Here is a 23,314-nt window from a genome sequence, read left to right as displayed (position 1 = left end):
GCGTCTGCTTTTTGTCTGTGCCATACTGCTCCTTTGGTAACTTCAATGTGTTTAGCTTTGTGGCCCACCTTACTCTCACAGGGCCTCATGAACATGCCAAGGAAAACCCTCTTCCCTAATGGAATACAACAGATCTACAGTTATAGGGGTTCCAAACTCCACTGCCATTGGGTCTATTCTGATTCATAGCAACCCTCAATAGGGATTTTGAGGCTATAAATCTTTGAAGAAGCAAATAGCCTTATCTTTCTCCAGCAAAGCAGCTGGTGAGTTTGAACCACCAACCTTGTGTTTAGAAGACCACCGCTTACCTGACAGTGCCATTAGGACTCCTTGTTATAGGAGTGAAAACTCAAAACCCAAACTCACTGTCATCAGGTTGATTCTGACTTATTTGTGGTGGGACCCAACTCGCTGTATAACACCGTGCATGTTAGAATAGCTATCCAAAGCTAGTGCGGAGGTTAAAAATGCCTATTGTTTCCTTGTGCAATGAAGAAGGAAGGAAGGAAGGAAGGAAGGAAAGAAGGAAGGAAGGAAGGAAGGAAGGAAGGAAGGAAGGAAGGAAGGAAGGAAGGAAGGAAGGAAGGAAGGAAGGAAAAGGGGAGGGAGAGGCATGGAGAGGAAGGAAGTTTTCTCTTAAGACACAGTCAATAAGAGAAAACAAGATTTCCTAACATGAAATGTTTTACAATAGTGGTTAGCCTGGGTGATAAAAGCTATCAGGGGAAGATGGCTTCTCTTCCACGCATTCAAAGGGAAAGAGCTAGGGCGGCAGGCCTGCAAACCTGAAGGGGTCCGCTCTGATGCATGGGAAAGAGAGGCAATTAGACAGATGTTGTGTGTTGGTTGTCCTTGTGGTGTTATGAGTAGAGTGAAGGCCAGCTGTGCCTCCTTCCTTCATCACCACTACAGGGATTTGTCTTACAGTCTTGTGATGACACAGACCTTAGTGTGCTGTGGTCTCTAAAAGTTAATCAGAAGGCAAGGAAGTATATATTTGTGGGAGAATTAGAAGTATGCATTCTACTTTCAAAGCTAAGTTTAACATTTTAAAAAGAAAGAAAGAAAACAACTGTTTCCATTAACATAATTAAAACTCAATATAAAGCAAAGAAACAAACAAGAGACCTAGGGATACGACGTGCATTTTATTCTTAATTGACTTGGAAGCATTCTTTTATAACCCTTTTTCTCACTCCACTAATGAAAACTGTTTTTTAAACAGAAGCCCATTGATTCCATATTAATATTGTTTTTCTAGTGGAAAATTAGATTAAGCATGACTTTTTTTTCTTTTTTCTTTTCCCTGGACCGACCTCCTTTTAAATAGAATGTGTTGCCTAAAGCCTCAGACTAAGGGCCCTCTCCTGGGTCCAACAACTCTTAAAAAATGCCTCTCCTAGACCAGAGGATGTACACTAGTACAGATAGGAACTGGAAACACAGGGAATCCAGGGCGGATGAGTCCTACAGGACCAGTGGTGTGAGTGGTGATACTGGGAGGGGAGAGAGAGAGTGGGTAGGAAAGAGGGAACTGATTACAAGGAACTATATGTGACCTCCTCCCTGGGGGATGGACAACCGAAAAGTGGGTGAAGGGAGACATCGGGGGACAGGGCAAGATATGACAAAATAACAATTTATAAATTATCAAGGGCTCATGAGGGAGGGGGAGTGGGGAGGGAGGGGGAAAATGAGGACCTGATGTCGGGGGCTTAAGTGGAGAGAATGATGAGGGCAATGAGCGTACAAATGCGTTTTACACAATTGATGTGTGTGGATTGTGATAAGAGTTGTATGAGCCCCTAATAAAATGTTTTAAAAAAAAAAGATGGTGGCCGGTGGCGTCACTTTCAGCGCCTGTGGCTCTCTGCAGTCTTGGCAGTCATCCACCCAGTCTCCCGCATCAGGCTCCCAAGGGGATCACTGCCCTTCCTCAGAGTCTCAGGCCAGGTCTTCAAGCGATACTTTTTCCTGTCGCCATCCTTGTTCCAGTACACTCACCCTTTGCAGATGTGGGTCTATTTCTGTGGTTCTCAACCTTCCTCATGCTGCGACCCTTTCATACAGCTCCTCAGTGGTGGTGACCCCACCACCATCAAATTATTTTCGTTGCTACTTCATAACTGTCTTTTTGCTACTGCTATGAATTGTCATGTAAATATCCGATATGCAGGATGTATTTTCATTGTTACAAATTGAACATAATTAAAGCATAGTGATTAATCACAAAAAATATGTAATTATATATTGTGAAATATTTATTTCTAATGAAAAATAAATGAAATTTTGTCTTAAAGCATGGTGTAGCTTGGGTAACATTCTTCATCCCGGTTACTCTTATGTGGGTGTATCTGCATGTGGGCAGACCCATCTGGAGAAGGATAGAAGAGTGGTGTCTCCATTCCAAAGACCATCGAAAATAAGTGCTTTCCTATGGTCTTAGGCGACCCCTTTGAAAGGGTCATTTGATCCCCAAAGGGGTCGCGACCCACAGGTTGAGAACCGCTGATCTATTTCAATTTTGCTGCATTGGCAGTGACTGAATAGTCCGAACTGGTTTGAAGCTCTGCTTTGAGAACAATTGCATCTTAGTAAATATGAGATTATAGCAATGTAGAGCAAACACATTTTATTAAGTGTGGGATTACAGTAATGCTGTGAATATCCCTTGACTAAACAATTACACCTATTTCGGTTCTTCTTTCTCATATTATTAATTGTTGTTCTCAGACTCTCCAAAGCCTTGTTCCTCAGAGTGTGGTCCATGAACCAAAGCTGTGGTCATCACGGAAAACAGCATTAACTTTTATCTTCTAGCTCAGGCCTACTAATCCAGTGCCTGCTTTTGAAGATGATCCTATGGTCCATGCGTGGACATTACAATGAGAGAAGCACCCCTGATTCTCTTTAGAGTTGCTTGGAGATTAAAAAAGACAGCCATTGGGGACGTTTTGGTGCCACCTCTTTGGTGAGGCTATTTTGACGCAGAGGTGGAAGGATCCTGTAAACAAACCTTTTCAGCTCACCTTGATCTCACCTCTTCTTCTCCGTCTCAGTCTAACTGATGCTCATGCCATGTCCAGCCTCAGCTGGTCCTCCACTAAGGTGATGGGATAAGAAATATCTTATGGATGAAGACTAGGAACCAGGAAGATGGATATGCATACTTGTTTAAAGCCATGCAATTTTCGCATTTGGGTGTGACTATTTATATGACTCATGAGCCTCACATCAACTGAATCAGAGTTCCCTGTAATACTACATATCAAGCATGTACCCAGCAAAATATGTTATTTGAGCTCTGTAAGAAGAGGAAGTAGATTGTGAGGAAGTATGCATTTGCTCTACCCCGGTGGACTTAAAGTATGTGTGTCCTGCATGGTTGTGGATGCAGGGCTGGGGTTGTGACTGGAATTAGGTTGCAAAACTCTTGACTAGGATTAAGAGTGCAGGCAATGACCATGAAACCACTTTCATCTGGGTGAGTTACTCGGGGAACAAGTTCACATCCTTGATTGCATCAACACTGAGCTCTAATGAGTCTGTCCAACAAGGTAGAGGGAAACAGATGACTGGCACAGAGGTGAGGATCGGGGGTGGGGGGACAGGGGGAATGGAAATTCCATACTTATATGCTCAAACAATTAGAGAAGAGGTTCCCTACTCAAAACGAAAAACAACCAACTGTGCTCTTTGGCACGGACAGAAACCACAGTCCTCATGTTATCTTGGCTTCTCCAGCTGGGTGATTAGAACATGGTGAGGTACGGCGGTGTGATACGTAGGTTTATTAGAGCAGCATGTAAAACATGCCTGTTTGAAGTATGACCCTGTAGTTTTACAAACCCTTTCCAGGAGCCTAACTGATTGGCACAGCCTCAAACCTCTGTAGGTAATTTAACCGCTTGGGTTAAATCTGGAGCCTTGCCAACAAGTTGTGCGTGCAAATCTTATTATTATTAATCACAGGCCTGAGGCCCCTGCTGTCTGAAGCCCCTGGGAAGTACACATGAAGGGAAGGAGCCTTCGTTGCTCTGGAGGAAAGGGAAGCTAGAGACAAGAGGCAGCTGATGGTCAGCCCTCCATCCCACTTGAAAGCTCCCATTGCCCACATCTTCCACAGTTGGTGGTTGCTCTTGAAAGAGGATTCCACATGGCTAGGTCTGTTTAATGAGTGTAGCCGCACTCTCAGAATCCCAGGACTCAGCTCACACAAACGTCAGGATGTTTGCAAGGCAAAAGTAGCTCTCTTCCTTGACAGTGATAAGCACACAGGCCGTCATAAGAGAGATCTATGGAAAGACTTCCTGTATGGTTTTTGCTGTGGTTTTGGATCCCTGGAGGTGTTCACGGCAAGATCAGGGGTTTGAGACCACTGGCCACTCCTGCGGAGAAAGGCGGTTTTCTACTTTCATGAAGTTGCAGCCCCAGAAACTTCCAGAGACAATTTTACACTGCCCTATAGGGTTGCTATGACTCAGCACTGACTCAAAGGCAGTGAGTTTTTAATCCCGTCTTGGGGGTCCCCAGTACAAATGGTCAACAATCATGATCGGTAACCCTAAGGTTGGAATTCAAGTGCACTCTGAAGTGCATCAGAAGAAATACTTGATGGTCCACTTTAGAAAAAAATCAGACATTGACAATCCTATGAAGCACAGTTCTACTCTGACACACATGGAGCTGCAAATAGGCAAGGCCAACTCCATGTTTTTCTTGGTAGGAGCCATCGAGTCACTTCCAGCTCACAATAGACCTGTGCCCAACAGAATGAAACACTGCTCGGTCCTGCACCATCCTCACAATTGTCCGGTGTTGGACCCCATCGTTGCAGCCACTGTGTCAATCCATCTTGTTAAGGTCTGCCTCTTTTTTACTGTTCCTCAGTTCACCAAGCAGAGTCCTTCTCCAGGGCTGGCCTCATCTGACAACACGTCTAAAGCACGTAAGATAAAAGTCTCACCATCCTTGCCTTTAAGGAGCACTCTGGCTGTACTTCTTCCAAGACAGACTTGTTTGTCTTTTTGCCAGTCCATGGTACTTTTAATTGTCTTTGCCAGCACCACAATTCAGATGCATCATTTTTTCTTTTGTCTTCCTTATTCAATGTCCAACTTTCACTTGCACGTAAGGCCATTGAAAATACCATGGCATGGGTCAGGCACCCCTTAGTCCTCAAAGCAACATCTTTGCTTTTCAACACTCTGGAGAGGTCTTGTCCAGTAAACTTACCCAATGAAATTCGTCTTTTGATTTAGTGACGGCTGTGTATGTGAGCACTGATGGCGGGTGGGTCCAAGCAAGACAGTTTGGTTGGTTGATGGGTCATTGTATCCCTTATTCCCAACTAAAGAAGCAAAGAGGATAATCTGTAAGGTTGATCTTTTCTGCCTTCTTAGCATTGTTCCTCTCCAGTGGGCTCTGAGTCATCACATCCTGAGTCAGAAATTTAGATTACAGTCATTTATTGTTGGAGGAAACTCTGGGTAGTAGTAGTCATTAGTAGTCAACTTACATAGATACAAGATGGTCATGGCAGTCACCAGGGCAGGCAAAGAGGGTGGGATGGATGTGAACAGATTGAGGTTTCCACGTGATGTTGACGAAGCCCAGAGGTATGCACCATGTCAGCTCGACCTCAGGTCAGCCCCTAGGAAACTGTATGGAGGATAAGATACTTTAGGTAAGGCTTAAGAAGTGTTAGTGAGCCATCTAGGAAATGCAGAGGAAGGGCATTCTAGTCCAAGGACAAAGCCTATTAAAAAAAGCAAGAGGAGAGAAAAGGCATAATGCATTCTTAGGTTACAACGCGGTTTGTGTGTCTGTAGATCAGGGTAGGTGGGACCAATGGACAGTTACGAAAGATGATAGAAGTAGGCAAGCAGGTGGGGATTTAAATTCACAGGGTTTTATAAGTCAAACAAGGAATTTGGATCTCAATACCAGGGGTTTTAAAGGACGGGCGGAATTCATCCTTCACTCCCCACTCTAATTGGAAATTGCACTGGAAGGAGGTTAAGGCGCAAAAAAGCCAGTACGAAAACCATTGCATGGGTTCCAAAGGCAGGGAAGTACAGATGAAGAGACAGGAATGAGAAAGATTGTTATTTTTATTGTTATTGGCTGCTATCATATTAACCCCAGACTCAGCTCAAGCACAGTGAGATGAAATGCTATTGGATCAGACCATTGTGGTCCATAGGGCTTTTTCCCTGCTTCTGGATAAGGCTTAAGAGTGTGACTCTTTCAGGAAGTTTGCACAAAGTTGACAGTGAGGAAAGCACCATTATGCTTTCTTAGCCTGAGCCCATGGACTCCTAGCTTCAGTGGAGATGCAAAGCTGGAATGAGAGTGCTGGCCTTAGACACAGCAGCTCTTATTCAGATGAGCCTCCAGCCCAGAAACCCATGCTTAAGTAATGCTATAACCTCATCTCCTTGAAACATCTGACCACGTGCTGGCTGTGGTACCAAGTTCTCCAGAGTCCAGGGAAACATCACCTTCTGACCATCACACTAACCCCCACACCCTTGTCTCTGCTGGCAGAAGAGATTCAAAGAGCAATGGTTTAGAGTCTTGGGGCCCCCCACCCCCTACCCCACCCCCTAGATGTTAGACATATTCCTTCAAAATGCTTAGAATGTAACTCCGGGTCCTTCTGGTACAGAGCCCTTGACCTACAGAACTGGTATTTGAAGGCTGTAATTATACCAAGAAGCTTTAAAGCAACTGTGCATGAGACAGTCGGTGGAAGTCAAGTCCCAAATGCCAGTGGAGACATGTGCTGTTCATCAGTGCAGGACTGTGGGCTTGCCCCGAGAGTTGCTCCCTGATGCTCCTTCGCCTACCTCCACTCCAGTGACAACCCCCCGCCCCCAGCACTGCCCTGAGGATTGTAGGATCAGTGGGATATTGTAAAAAATAAATAAAACAAAGCAAAACAAAAATCAATGACACCTTCTCTGTCCGAAGAATCGAGTCATCTAGCCAGGAAAAGCAGAACATTCACACATCGACCAAATGACTTCTGAACACATTTAAAGAGAAACATAATTGAAAGCACAAGGAAAAAACCCACTTCCTGAATGGAAACATACAATCGCAGGATGTGCAAGGTACACACAGGGCAAGACAATTTGCTCTCTCGCAGAAAAGCACTTGTTTCTAGCTCACCTTGTTCTGGAAAGATTTTGAAACCATTCACACACTCACAATACATTTGCTGGCATAAAAATTAGAAAACTAGAATCAAGGAAGCATATAAGACATAAAAATGCCAGACACGAGTCAGCCTGCCTATGCGTTATAATTGTTTTGAACCTAGATCTTCTTTTCTCTGGTGAAAAGGAGGTGTGATTTTTCCCCTCATTGATCCAATTATCAGAAGTGCAATGAAATGAGTCCCCTAGGAGGCTATGTTGAAGTCCTGACCCTTGATTGGAAATAGAAGTTTATTTGAGTACGTTGGGGACCCCAGTGACATATGGCTACATGGTGGGCTGCTAGACACCGCAGTCTGCCCCAGGGAAGAAAGATGAGGCTTCTGTGCCTGCACAGAGATGCGTCTCAGATACACACCCACGGGGGCTATTTCATCCTGTCCTCCAAGGTCCCCGTGAGTCAGACTTGCTAGCAGTGAGTTTGGCTTTGGTTTGGGTTTTAGAATGCTAAGTAGGGCATGTCAGGGAAGGGGGTTTGGGGTCCAAAACTTAACCACTTCTGAATTGAAAACAAAGCAAAGAACAACAACAACAACAAAAGCCTACCATCAAGTCAATTCGAACTCATAGCTACTCTGTATAGGGTTTCCAATGCTCCTGTAAATCTTTACAGAGGCAGTCTCATCTTTTCCCCAGAGCCATCGGTGAGTTTGATCCTCTGACTTTGTGAACAAGTCCTCAACACTTACCCCATAAGACCACCAGCCAACCCACACGGAGCAGAATCGAGGCAGGGCAGATACATAGGAAGAAGACCGGTGCTCTGTAAGGCCCCTATCTATAAACAAGGGGGTACCAAGGACCAGCAATTAGAACCAGGAACCAGGGAGAGACCCACATAAGGAATCAACACAGCTGAGTCCCTGAATTAGACTTCAAGTCTTCATAACTGTGAGAAAATTCATTTCTATTCTTTAGAACCAGTTCCTTATGCTAATTTTGGTCACAGTAGCACCAACACATCATCTTAGGATTACTGAGTTCTAAAACTTAGTTCTTCAAAATGTGGTCCTTAGACCATCCCCAGTAGGAAGCTCGCTAAAAATGAAATATCTCAAGCTGACTTGAAACTTTCAGAATCAGAATCTGCATTTTTTTAAGCTCCCAGGTGATCAATCTTCACAGGAGAGTTTGAGCTTGATTCTATAAGACACCCTGCACCTGGATCACAAGGAATGCATCCACAGGGCTTTATAGCAAATGTAGCAAATAGCAGAATATGGCTGATATCTGATTGTGACAGAAAATATTAAACAACAGTGGATATAATAATGCAACTGAAGCTAGAGTTCTTAGACATGACACCAAACAGCACAATTGATAAAAAGCAAAAATGATAGCTTGAACCATATCATTATTAAATATTTTTCTCTGCCAAAAAATCCTACTAAAAAGATGAAATGAACAAGCTCCATATAAGAGAAAATATTTACAAACCATATTATCTGGTAAAGAACTTGCATCTAAAATATGTTCATTTTAAAAAAAAACCCAAAACCTCACTGTCCCTCAGTGGATGCGGACTCCTAGCGACCCTTCAGGACAGGGGAGAGCTGCTCCGTGAGGGTCCAAGACAGCGACTCTACAGGAGCAGAAAGTCTGGCCTTTCTGCCGAGGACTGGCTGGTGGTTTCAAACTGCTGACTTACAGATCACAGCCCAACGTGTAACCACTATGCCATCTAGATGCCTCTAAAACCCTTACAACTCAGCAAAACTCTAAAATCCAAACAAAAAACACCCAAGTTAGAAAATGGGCAAAAGACAGGACCAGCTATTTCACCAAAGAAAAGATAAAGATGGCAGATAAACATGTGCAAAGATGTTAAACATTATGGATGCAAATTAAAATAATAATGAGGTAAATTCATTTACCTCGTCCAACTGCTAAAACTCACAACGGTGACAATACCAAGTTCTGGGAAAGGACATAGGGACATTGGATCCTCAGACATGGCTGGTGAGATTGTAAAATGTATGGTGTCGCCACTATGGGAAATCATTGGACTGGGTTTCCCCCCCCACTTTTTGTTGTGATTTAGGTGAAGGTTATAAAGCAGATAATTAGTTATACATTTAACAGCTTATCACACCTCCCAATCAAACCTTTGCTGTTTCCTATCATGCCCTGCCTCTCCAAATTCCCTCTTGTTTGCTATTGTTTTCCTTTTCACCCAAATAACACCCCTTTCCCTCTGGCCTGTGCCTTCTTCCCCACGTTCCACTCCCACACCCGGTGACCATCAAAATCTGCTCTTTTTAGCACAGAAACCTTTTCTTGATTTTAAAAAATAACACTCGTCTCATACAATATCTGTTCTGTTTGTCTTCTTTGGTGAACTGCTGTCCATAGCTCTGTCCATCTATTGCTTGGGTGATTCATCTTCTTGTTGAAGTGTTGACATTTTCTATGGATTTACAGATTAGTCCTTTTTCTGATACATGGTTGCCAGAAAATGTTTTTCTCCCCAGTCTGTGGGTTCTTTCCCCTTTTACGGTTAAATCCACTCTGGTATGTTTTGCCCAAGGAGATACTACTCAGCAACAGAAAAGAAGAGAGCATTGATACAACAACCGGGAGGGAACTGAGGGCCATGTGCTTCATCATAAAAGCCAACCTCCAAAGGTTGGTTATGAATGGAATTGTGTCCTCAAAAAAATATGTGTTGTAAATCTTAACCCCTATGACTATGGTCATAACTCCATTACAGAATAAATGTTTTCTTTTGTTAATGAGGCAGGTTTAGTGTAGGATGTCTTTTGCATCAATTTCTTCCAAGAGATAAAAGAAGCAAGCAGAGACAGATTCTAAGATCTTCAAGGAACCAGAAAACAAACTAAAGAGACAAGGACCTTCCCTAGAACCTAAACTAAAAAAAAAAAAATCACTGCCATCGAATCAGTGCCAACTCACAGTGATCCCATAGAACATGGTAGAATGACCTCATGTGAGTTTCTGAATCTATAGCCCTTTATGGGAGTAGAAAGTCCAGGCTTCTCCCTTACAGAAACTGGTTGTTTCAAACTGTGGCCTTGCAGTTAGCAGCCCAACTCATAACCACTAGACCACCAGGGCTCCTCCCCTAGAACCGACAGACTCCAAACCAAACTCACTGCCAGGGAATTGCTTCCTCCTCCCGATCAATGTCTACTTCTAGCCTCCTAAGCTGTGAGAAAATAAATGTTTATTCTTAAAGCCACTCATAGGGCTCGGGGGAGAGGGGGGAGAAAGCCACTCGTTTGAGGCATTTCTGTTATAGAAGAACTAGATAATGAAGACCGCAACATGCTGTATAGTTCCATTTAAATGGCATCTACAAAAATGGTAAAACTTGAAAGATGAGGAACAGATTCACTGCTGCCAGGGAACAGGCGTGGGGGTCAGGGGAGTGTGACTAGCAGTGAGTAGCACAAGGCAGCATCTCTGTGATGATGGAATGATAGTCTCGACTTTGCTCAAGGTCACGCACATCTATTCATGGATCCAAATGCATAGAATACACACACACACACACACACACACACACACGGTACATGTGAAAACTAAGTAAGATTTTTAGTCTTATTAACAGTACTGTAAACATGTCTATTTCCTAATTTTCATATTGCTCCACAATCGCATACGATGTCACTAATAGGGAAAAGTAAGTAAAGGATTAATGGGACCTTTTGTACCATTTTTTCCCTCTAGATTTGTAATATTTTCAAAAGAAAATGTTAAAATGGTAAAGTTAAACCTAAAAACAAAGTATGTATGTGGGGCAACTGCTGCCCTAAAGATTGGCCATTGGGACTCACCCAGCGGCTCCATAGAAGTAAAGGCATGCTGACCGGCTTCCACAGAATTTACCCTCTGCAGCAAATCTCTGTAACACATGAGGTTGCCATAATTTGGAACTGACTTGACAATAAATAACAATAACAAATCTGTAGCTAATTTGACCAAGAATCAAGGTAGTTTGACTTAAGACACTAATAGTAAGCCAAAGTCCCCCCACACAAACAAACCCTGATTCTTTGCCTTTGCCAATTACTATGGTGTAACTATTCTAACCATGGCAGTGGTTTATGGACTGTGTTGCAAATTGTAAATTGTTCACAATCAGTTCTCTCACTTCAAAACAAGACATTCCATCATACCACGGCCTCCAGGTTGTCTGATTTAATCCTTGGACTGCTTGGACCGCTTGTATCAGATCCACCTGAACCAAGCCAAACTCTCTGACATGAAGTCAATTCTTACTCACAGTGACCCTGTAATACAGAATAGACCTACCTCTGGGTGTTTCTGAGACTTAAAGCCTTAGTGGGAATACAGAGTTCGTCATTTTCCTGCAGAACAGATAGTGGTTTTGAACAGCTGATCTTGTGTAGCAATGGATAATCCACTATACCACCAAGGCTCCTGACTTAAACACTGATATCCCTAAATTACTGAATCAGAATCCAGAAGATTATTTTTATGTGGTGATAAAAGTTGAGCACCAATAACAAGAGGATGAGTCAAAAGTGTGTTTCTAGAAAAACCATGGAAACATTTGAACTGGAACCTAATCACAATGTTTTTTTATTTACACTCAACCTAGCTAATGACTCAGCTACCTGAAACTCCGAGTAGGAAAGGGCACAAAACCAGAAAACCAGCTTCTTGGTATCCACAGGAGGAGAGAAGGTCTTGGAAGTCAGCGTGTAATTTTGTCACCAATTCGTAAAATGAAGGGCTTAGAGCCAGGTTCTTTTATGGATTTTTGAAGCTAAGTATAATCACCAAAATTTATATTCTATAACTGAATTCTGACTCTAATAAGTGTTTTACTTTCCTTTACACTTAGGCCTGTGATGCAAATCCAGCATTTAAACTAGTATCAAACTCAGTTTTTCTTTTATAAAAGCATCATGCATATTTTTCTTAACATTTGGTCTAATTCAGTAGTTCCGGAATTTATTGGCATCTCAGAGTCACCTGAAAAGCTTTAAAAATTACTGTTGCTTGATTCTACCCCAGACATTCTGATTTAATTGATCTGGGATGTGGCCAGGCATTAAGGTTTTTTAAAACTCCCCAGGTGGTTTCAATATGCAACCAAGGTTGAGAGCCACTGTTTTCATTCTAATTTATAATAAGTAATTGAATTTGGTTAAGTGCTGTACTTTGTTATTTTAAATGAAATTAAACACCCACTCTTTTAAAAGAGACAATATATTTAGAAGGTTCCTAAGTCAAATTAAGATAAAAAATTAAAGTGAAAACTTTCGTTCTTCTGCTGATCATTTAACCTATTGTGCCACTGCCACACCACACAAAAGTGCAGCCTTTCAGAATTCTAGAACTTCTTAATATAATGATACACATTTTCATAGCAAACACACATAGTTTCTCCTTCAATTGCATTCTGTTAGTTTGTTATGCTGTGGTGATTTGTGCTTTGCTGTGATCCTGGAAGTCACCAGTATGTCAAATACCAAGAGGGTCATTGTGGCAGTTACACAATTTTTTGTCAACCTGATAAAAGAATGAAGGGGTGGAGTCTAGCCTGTCAATCGGGTCACAGCCTGATGATCCTGCTTTGTCCAACACCAATCCACAAAGTCCTCCTCCATCTCACAAAACAGAGGCAATAATGCCGACTGCAGTAGGAAAGCAGAGTCAGTGAATGTGTAAGCATCTCAGCGCTGGCAGGGTCTCCACACGCTGCTCCAGCACCCAGGGCTGCATTGGGGGTGGGGGGTGGTCCATGTGGCTGCTCCTCAGGGATGTCTTGCAGGAAGTGAGCCTTGTGGCTAAAGCAGGGAACTGGCTAAGGCAGCTGCATCCTGGTCTGACCATCAAAAAGTAAGAGACCAGAGAACTAGAAAGGCCAGGCTCACAGAGCCATTTATCCCTCTGCCCTTCAATTAACCCCACATGTGTTTATCGGCTAGGTTGGCACAATAAACTAACTCCCTCAGTCCTGGAGCAGGCAGTGTTTGTTCCGTTATACATAAGGTATGTAACCATAAGTCAAAGCTGACTCCATGGCTCTTGGAATTTATTATGTTCTTTGTAATTAATTCAACAATTTATATTTGCTCTTACATATGTCCATATTTAGTTCACCCAGACATAGTCAGACACCATTATTTACTTGATCACAAAATTAAAAAATGCAAACAAGCGACGAGATGAAGTGGATTTTGACCCGTAACAAAACAGGGTTTCCGTTTCCCCGGCTTTGTAAGTCTTTCTGGGGGCAGGTGGCCTCGTCTTCCTCCCTCAGTGTTGCTGGAGGGCTTGGATCAGGGATCTTGCGGTTACCAGTCCAAAGTTTACCGGGCAGTGCCACCAGGGCTCCAACCATCAAGTTGACCCCTTGTTAACCTTTCCATCACCATAAAATGGCAACTGGATGTTCCAGCATCTTTTACATTGTGAATTTTCATATAAAAATACAGGTTTAGAGCTCCAGCTTATACCACAGCGCTCACATTTCCTCTTGGCGATATCTGCTGGGCCTGGGTAGAGAGCGAGTCCTTTAATCGGGCCATGCACTCTCCATAGTTCCGTAGACTACCAGCCTCCTGGGTCACACAATGCACACACCTGGCCTAATACATTCATATGTTATCCAACTGCACCCCACAGTCCTCGCACTTGCTCCATTCTTTGTAGGAATTGACAGTGGGGAATTCAACTTCTCTACTCTTTTGAGCAGCCTCGGAAGTGGGTCAGCAAGGGGCAAGCACAAGATTAGTTTCCCAGTCCCTACCTTTCTCAAAGCCTTGCTCATACCACCATTGACCCGACCAGCGTGTTACAGGTTCTTGCATGTGTATTACACCCCAAGGGTTAACTCTCCTGTGTAGTGACAAACTCCGACAGCTGGAGCAGTTTTTAAAATTTACTTTGAGAATGCTTACACGTGCCACTCCTGGGTTGATTTAACACCAGGGCTTGGCATCTAATGGCCCTTTGTGATTAATACCAGTCATTTGTTCAAAGTTAACAGCCCTGGAGTGACAGCCATAGATAAATTAACAACATTAGAAAAACACTAAAGCAAGCATTTATAGAGTGGGTCATTGAAGAATATGATATCAGAACAAATCAGCACTGCTTACCGTACACAGATCCTGAATTTTTGTCTGTTGAAGTCATTTTTACCCAGTGCCTTTTTAATTGTTCTGAAGTTGTCTGTATTTATCTTGATTAAAAAACAAGCCAACTCCTAGAGACATTAATGGGTTTTATGTACTTAGGAGTGGATATTACAAGCAGATGGAGGAAGTGAGCAGGGAATGAGGAGGAGAAGGGCCCGCATTTTGTTTCCATCAATGCAGTGTGCTACAATGAATCCAAGGTGTTGAGTAATGGGCTGCTATAAATTATAGGACTGTTTACCTCATAATGTTGGCCAAAGAATTAAAGCCAAATTTGGGCTTTGCCTTTCCTTTACTTGTGCCTGAACCTTGTTAAACAGACACAGTGTCGAGTGGTAAGAATTGCTGGGAACTGTTCCCTTAAACCCTGCCCTTTGATGCCTTTATAAGCAATTAGTTGAATTTCCTTATTAGACATTATTATCTTAGCATTAATACTTAAACTTCTCCTGTGGCGGGAAAAAATAACAGGGAGCAAAGGTCTCATTTCTGAAAAGTAAATGCTATTACCTTCCATTTATCAGGGACTCAACAAGAATAGTACCTCTGTCAGTTTGTAGTGGTCTGAGTGTTTCTATCATGTCAGCATAACATCTATGCCCCCAGTATGTTAAGTACCAGCAGTGTCATCCTGGTGAACAGCGAAGCTTCTAGACTTAAACAGACTAGGAAGAAAGACCTGGGTATCAACTTCCAAAAATCATCCAATGAAAGCCCTAAGGGTCACAAAAGAACCTTGTTTATTAGACTGTTGGAAGATGAGCCCTTAGGTTGGAAGGCATTCCAGATACACAGTTGACAATGGACTTGAGCATGCCCACAGTGATAAGGGTGTCCCAGGACCAAGTGTTCCTTCATAATATTGTACATGAGGTCATCATGAGTCAGAGCCAATGTAACAGGAACTAACAGCAAAAAACAATATCAGAACGTTACAGGATTGCAAGGGACCTTGTCGTGGATGCAGACATTGTGACAAAGGAGTTTAAATACTCAAGGTAAGAGAGGGAGTGTTAGGACCAGAACCTACTTCTTTCTGAAAGTCCTGGAGGACACTGGAGAACGACTCCTTTTGGTTTATGAGACTAAATCCTTACAGGAACAGACAACCTCATCATTCTGCCTCAGAGGTACTGCTGGGTTTGAACCACTGACTTTGTGGTAAACAATCCAGAGCTTAACACACAGCACTACCACAGCTCCATTTAAATGTCAGCCCACTAACAGTTTCTAATTCTCTCTTCCCTCACTCTTCCAACACCTTCCCACTGTTAACACGTCGACAGAAGGAAGGTGCAGACGAACTGTTCAGGGTGGAGTCCCTGGCTAATGCAAATGGTTCGAATGCTCCCCGTGCTTTCTGAAAGCTTGGAGGACAGAGTCCAGCCAGAAGAGCCTTGAAAGAAAGGCCTGTTGATCTACTGGACACAATCAATCATTGAAAACCCCATGGAATATAATTATACTTTGACACACGCGGGGCCATCGTGAATCAGAGTCCATTTGAGGTCAATTGGTTCAAATTTTTGGTTTTGTTAACCGTTTAGAAAGAAGTTGTCTAATAAAGAAAGATGATGCAAGAAAGCATTTGTTCTTTATCCAAATTTGGTGCTTAGCATAGAATCCTTGGCACAGCTTACCTTCTTTAAGAGCGAAAAGAAGCCCCAGTAGCATTGTTTGGTTACTAATCTCAAGGTTGGTGGTTCAAACCCACCAGCCACTTCACAGGAGAAAAATGAAGCTATCTACTTCTATAAAGATTTATAGTTCTAGAACCCTGTACATGTTTGTTATGAGTCAGAATTTATTCAATGGCAGTGGGTTTAAGGAAAGAACCAGGCTATAAAGATGAGTTCCAGGAGTATGTTCAGTGTGACTTTCTGAATCCACTGTTTTGAGTACCACCAAGTGCAGGAAACCCCCATTTTCTCTCATTACCACTGACCACCATGGTGGAAGAAACTCAATCCTCACCTCATTAAAGGGGAGAAGGCTCCTCCATGTTTTCTTTCTCCGATTTCAAAAGCGGCCGAGTGCATCTTCTATTACTTCCTTGCTTTGTGACTTTGAGATGTAAATTCTTGGGGTCTGTTTCTCCATCTGCAGCCACAGAATGATGGCTTTAACTTAGATCTTTATGGCAATTTTCAGTTCTGACAGTCAACGGGCCACCCATGAGCTGGGCTGGGGGAAGTGAAAACTGGTCACTCAGTTGCCAGCAGAGGAAAATCTTCCAACAAAGAACTTGACCAAGGTCACACAATGAGTTAGCAGCAGGCCAGTACCCCAACTTTAGGGCTTCAACAAATGCCCTGAGAGTTTGTCTGATGTGTTCTGATCAGGGTTAAGAATCATAGAAGGAATCCTAGGAAGAACATTAGAGGGAGAGTTAGAAGACTCACTGCCAACTCTAGTTCTTTTTGCTCTCTGCATTGGGATCTGGGGCAAGTCACTACACCTCTCAGCAAAATTCGGGAAGGCTTGCATCCTTCAAGCAAAACAATGCAGCATCCAGAGACTTCTGTGCTTGTGCACAAGTAACCCCTGCCACCAAGCATCCTTGGAACAACCTCAAACACCGATGTGAGATAGCTTAGAAAACAGCCAGGTTGTGCACTTACTTAGCTGCCTTGACTTTTCAAACACTATATTGTTGTGAGCTGCCAATGGGCCTGATTTAGGGCAACATCCTGTACAACAGAACAAATGCTGCCTGATAATGTCTCATCCCCATGACTGGTTGTCAATTAGACCATTGTGATCTACAGGATTTTCATTAACTGGTTTTAGGAAGTAGATTACCTTGAAGGCACCTCTAAATGGACTCAAACCTCCAACATATGGGTTCGAAGCTGGCAGGACTAACATTTGCACCACTCAGGGACTCAGGCAGGTCTTAAAATGGGGAAGTTATACTATCTTATTCAGTTGTTAGCTGCTGCTGAGTGGGTCCCTATGCTCTGGAGAGACCCGGGCCTAAAAGACTCTAGCTTTCTTTCGGCAGTGTCCCCTGTGCTATCTGTAGATGTCCTAAATCATGCAAACTCACTTCACCTTTCTGGGGACAAAGGAGCAAAGAGGCGACAGAAGAAAACTGCTCCTTGGAAGAAAATTGGGAAGAAGCATTCCCCATTGTATCTGCTTTATTAGATGAGTCTCGGAGAGCAACCGGAAGGACTTTCTTCAATTGGAAATAATGCTGCTCTTGTAGCACTACCCAGGAGCCCTGGTGGCATAGTAGTTAAATGTTGGGCTGTGATCCGAAAAGTCAGCAGCTTGAAACCAACAGCTGCTGCCCAGGAGAAAGATGGGGCTTTCTACCCCCATCAAGAGTTACAGTCTTGGCAGCCCACAGGGGCAATTCTACCACATCCTATAGCAGTAGTTCTCAACCTGTGGGTCGCGACCCCTTTGAGGGTCAAACAACCCTTTCAGAGGGGTGGGCCGATTCATAGCAGTAGCAAAAATACAGTTATGAAGTAGCAACAAAAATAATTTTATGGTTGGGGGTCACCACAGCATGAGGAACTGTATGAAAGGGTCGCAGCTTTAGGAAGGTTGAGAACCACTGTCCTATAGGGTCTCTGTGAGTTAGTATTGACTCTATGGCAGTGAGGAGTAGTAAAACCCTACACTGTACTTGCTTTATGGCCCTGGGCAGCTCCGTAATGTCTTAGGGTATCAGGTCAGATAATATGTGTTAGCTGTGGGGGTTTTTTTGGATTTTTGTTCTATTGTTGTTTTGGCAAACTGTGACCTCCTCACACAAGGCATTTTCATTCATACCCTGCTTTAATTTTCTTTTTACATGTTGATGTAAAATAAATTAATATGATACACATAAAGAAATACCTCACAAGGAGAAGGCACGGTAGACAAAAAAAAAATGTGCACATTATTTGTGTAATGGTGCTATATATTTTTCACATATACCTGCCCATATAAAAGCATGCACACACATAAAACACATAAATCATATCATGCATAGCAAACCAATAGATGAAGGGGTTTCACATTTTGCAAAAAAACATAATATGCATGCATTTTTGTACAATTAATAGTGTAGCTATGTATATCTAAATAGATACACGCACACCAGTTTCTTAGTAAGTTGGATACTGAATAAAGAAGAGTGGCGTGCGGCTGGAGAAGACTATTGAATGTACCAGGGATTACTAGTAGGACAAATCAATCGGTCTTGGAAGAAACATGTCCAGAGTGCTCCTTAGAGGCAAGGACAGTAAGACTTCATCTTACGTCCCTTGGGCAAGTCAGGAGAGACCAGTCCCTGGAGCAGGACATCGGGTTTGGTAAAGGGAGGGGGCAGAGGAGAGGAAGGCCCTCAAGAAGCTGCACTGACGCTGTGGCTGCAACAATGGACTAAAGCGGAGCAGCAGGAGTGAGGCTGGCGGCCGACCAAGCAGTGTTTCGTTCTGCTGTGCATGATGAAGTCACAGTGGGTCAGAGCTGACTCAATGGCACCTAACAACTGTTCTCTTAAGAGAAATCGGCTCACACAATTGTGAAAATGGGAAAGCCCCAAATCCATAGGTCAGGCAATTGACTGGAGGTTTCTGTAGGTGCCCCCGCCCCCCCACCTCTCTGCCAAGATCTGTAGGTCAGATGACAGAAAGAGTGCGGAGTGTAGAGCTCCGATGACTTATCATTCTATCGTCTAGAGGCAGAGCACACTTTACTTTGATGACACTACATTGAATCACTTTATGGAACACGATTACAGACTAAATCACATCACAGCAACTAGACAACTGTTTGACTGAACCACTGAGAACCAACCATAGTCTGCACACAGCGCATGTTTTCTCGGCTGCGAGAAAACTACCCAAGAAGAGAGCAGAGGAAAATGGAATTTATTTTGCCCCCTCTCCGGATTACCCTTGCATAAGTTCCCTGCTTACAAGTCTCCAATTGGCTTTCAGACTAGGCAAAAGGCCTGGCAACCTGTTTCTGACAGTCAGCCAGTGAAAACCATATGGTGTCCACAGCCAACCATGTGGATGGTACTGTATAACGCAGCATTTCAGTCTATTTATGTACAGGGTCGCCATGAGTTTGGGGCAACTCCATAGAAGCTAACAATAACAACCACAGAATCGTTTCTATTTTATCTGATTTCTAATGATATACTTCTTAACTTTGTTTTCCTGATTTTATATTTTCAGTATATTCTGTTTTTAATCCTAGTGGGAACTGGATTTATGCTTTGAAAAATTATATTTAACCTTTCTCTTTACCTTCCCAGTCAAGAATGAAATGAGATTTGTAAGCCTCTGATATCCAGGTAAGAAGTGTAGCATCTCGCTGTGCTGCACGGCTTCTTGCTGCATTTTGTTGAGTTTGAGACTTCAGACTCCTATCGTTTGCTTAAGTGTTTAACTTGGGTTCATCGTAAATCCATTCTGTTTAGCAGTATTTGCTGTTATTTTAAAATTCTATTTATAGATTACCTTTAGTTTGGAAATCAGATTAAACTACTTATTTAAACAGTTTAATTTTATTTAATATAAATATTTATCACATTAAAGCATTCATTTTTATCATGATTCATACACCCTTGAGTCTTCTTTTTACATCATTTCTCAGATATTTTAAATATACTTCAAGACACGCATATGAGCATGGATTATTGACAACTTCCCTCTCAGAGAATGTCTTCCTATTGCCTTCACATGAAACGATTACTTTGGATAAAATTGTTATATCACAAGTAAAGGAAGAAGAGTAGAATATAAGGTCCAAGAGAAAATGCAGGAGAATGTGTGGGTGAGGATAATACAAGGGCCTGTTAACTCATTGGAAGAAGCCCTTGGGAGTGCAAAGAATTAAAGCACTTAGTTGCTAACCAACAGTTTTGGAGTTTGCGGCTACCCAGAGGTGCTTCAAAAGAAAGGTCTGGCCTCTGGAAAACCAGATGCTGAGAGCCCTGGGGTGCACAGTTCTCCTCGGACATGCACAGGACCGCCGTGAGTAGGAATGGACTGCGTAGCAACTGGTTGTTGGAAGGAGTTGGACGCTGTTTTGTTTTGTCTTGGTTTGGTTTGGTTTGTTTTTTTTGTTTTACTCTGAATGGAAAAAGATGTCATTGAAAATTTTTGAATAAAGGAAACCATAATTTAACTTCCATTCTAAAATGATCATGCTGGCTGCTATGATGATGTAATAATCAAATCAAGAAGATGAAATTCTTGTATCAGGGTGATAGCAGTAGATGTAGTAGCAACAGTCTCTCTAAATATGTTTTGAAGGTCAGGGTAATAGGATTCCTAGCGGATTGCTAATGGATTTGCATGTGAGCAAAAAAGTTCAGCTTGATTTATTTGAGGTCTGATTAGAGGACAGAATGGAGAATCCATTAGCTGAGGTGAGGAAAACTGTTGGCAGGGCAGGTGTTAGGGAAAGAGAGTACCAAGAGTTCAATTTTAGATCTAATGAGTTTGAGATGTCTATTAGATACCGACATGAGGATGTGAGTAGGCAGTAGGACATACCAGAGAACTTCAAAACGATTATGGGAAAATGAATTAAAAGATAAAAATAAAAACTTCATTTCTTAATATAAACTCCATGAAAGTCAGGTCGGTTTGTAAGCAATGATACCAACCTTTAGTTGATTCCGAAGGCACTGGGGGTCCTGGGGATTTAACCATGTTAATGTAGTCTTTTCTACAGTATGAGCTGAGAAAAAACTGGTGGCCTTTGAAGATTTTTTTAAGTTACAGAAACAAAAAGGAGTCAGAAGGAGTCAAACCAGGGAAGTAAGGTGGATGCCTGAAGAGTTACCAAAGCTCTAGCAAAGCAATCCTCGTCTGATGAGCAGGACCGTTATCGTAATGGAGGAAAAAAATCTATGATAAAGTTATCTCCATAATTGTTTAGCTATAGCTTTGGCTAACTTTTTCAACATACTCTAATAATAAGCAGGTGTTCTTTAACCTCCCAAAAGGTCAACAAGCAATGCTTTGAGCATCAGAAAAAGAAAAATTGTTGCCATGGCCTTTACTCTTGACAAGTTCACTTTTGCTTCGACTAGAGCCCTTCCCGCTCTTGGTAGCCTTGCTTTGATTGTGCTGTGCCTTCACCATCGTACTGGTGAGACCATGCTTCATATCCAGTCACGATTATTCAAAGAAATGCTTCAGATTCTTGATCCCACTTCTCTGAAATTTCCACGGAGAGTTCTGTTCTTGTCTACAACTGATCTAGGCTCAACAATTTTGGCTTTCATCCAGCAGAAAAATCTGTTCAACTTTACTTTTTCAATCAGAATTGTGTAAATTAAACCAGTTAATATATCTATGGGGTTAGCTGTTAATTACTAGTCCTCTTAAATTAAGACAAAAAGTTTAATTTTCCCCCATAAATTGATGTGGATGGTCCACAGTTGTGGGTTTCATCTTCCACATTACCTCCTTCCTTCTCAAGATGAGTTATCCAATTGTAAACTACAGATTGCTTTCTCGTACTATCCAAAGCCAGCATGCTTCTATAGCGCATCAAAGGCACCATACATTGGTGTTTGCTCTTGCTTCAGTGTTAGTAGAATTCTTGTTACTCTGATGTTGTTGATGTTGTAGTTAGGTGCCCTCAAGCCAATTCCAACACATAGTAACCCTATGTACCAGTAATGAAACACTGCCTTATCCTGCACAGTTCTCACAATCATTATGCTCGATCGATCTCATGCAGCGTGACAAGGCTCTTCCTCTTTTTCACTGCCCCTCTGCTTTACCAAGTATGATGGTCTCACCTCACAAAATGCCCAAGGTATATGAGACAAAGTTTCATCATCTTCCGCTCTAGGGGACATTCCGGTTGTACTTCCAATACAAATTTTTCATTCTTCTGGCAGTCTGTGGTAGTCTCAATATCTTCACCAGCACCATAATTCAAATGCATTGATTTTTCTGTCTTCCTTATTCAATGTCCAACTTTTTATTTATATGAAGATTTTTAAAACACCATGGCTTGAGTCAGGAATAAGTTACTGTATTAGTCTAGGTACTTTAGAGAAACAAATCCACAGCAACTCATGTATAAGAGAGTTTTATGTAAAGAAAGTGTGCATCACAAAAACATCCCAACCCAATGCTGCCCAAGCCCACAAGTCCAACATTAACCCATTAACCCAACACCAGTCCACAAAGTCCTGCACCTCACAAAACAGAGGCAATGATGCCAACTGCAGGAGGAAAGCTGAGTCAGTGAACGAATAAGCATCTCAGCACTAGTAGGGGTCTCCACATGGCTGCTCCAGCACCCAGGGCTGCATCGGGATAGGTCCATGTGGCTTCTTCTTGGGAATGTCTTTCAGGAAGTCAGCTTTGCAAGCTGAAGCAGGGAACTGCTAAGGCAGCTGCACCCTGGTGTGACCATCACAAAGCAAGAGACCGGAGAACGAGAAAGGTGAGAACAAGAACTTTCTTGTTCAACTCATCATCTCGTTCATTTATCCCTCCGCCTTTCAATTAACCCCACATGTGATTATTGGCCAGGTTGGCACAATTAACTAACTCAGTTACCTTAGTCCTCAGTCACATCCTTGCTTCTCAGCATTTCAAAGAGTTCTTTATCCATTCATTGTGTCATTGCATCTCTTGAATGCTTTTTCCATGAGTATTGATTATGAATTTAAGCAAGATGGAACCCTGGACAACTTCAAACTTTTCTTGGTTTATCATGATGTTAATTATTAGTCCACTTGTGAGGATTTTAGGTTTCTGTACATTAAGTTGCAATCCACAATGAAGGCTGCAATCCTTGATCTTCATTAGCAACTACTTCAAGTCCTCCTTACTTTCAACAAGTAAGATTGTGTCATCTGCATATTGAGGGTTGTTAGTAAGCCTTCCACCAAACCTGATGGCATGCTTTTTCATATAGTCCACCTTCTCTAACCTGTTTTCTCGGTATATAGATGGAATAAGTATGATG

Source organism: Echinops telfairi, unplaced genomic scaffold, assembly GCF_000313985.2.
Source record: "Echinops telfairi isolate 266 unplaced genomic scaffold, ASM31398v2 ScPeMD7_2010;HRSCAF=2546, whole genome shotgun sequence".
Lineage (NCBI taxonomy): Eukaryota > Metazoa > Chordata > Mammalia > Afrosoricida > Tenrecidae > Echinops > Echinops telfairi.
Note: the sequence above shows the minus strand (reverse complement) of the source record.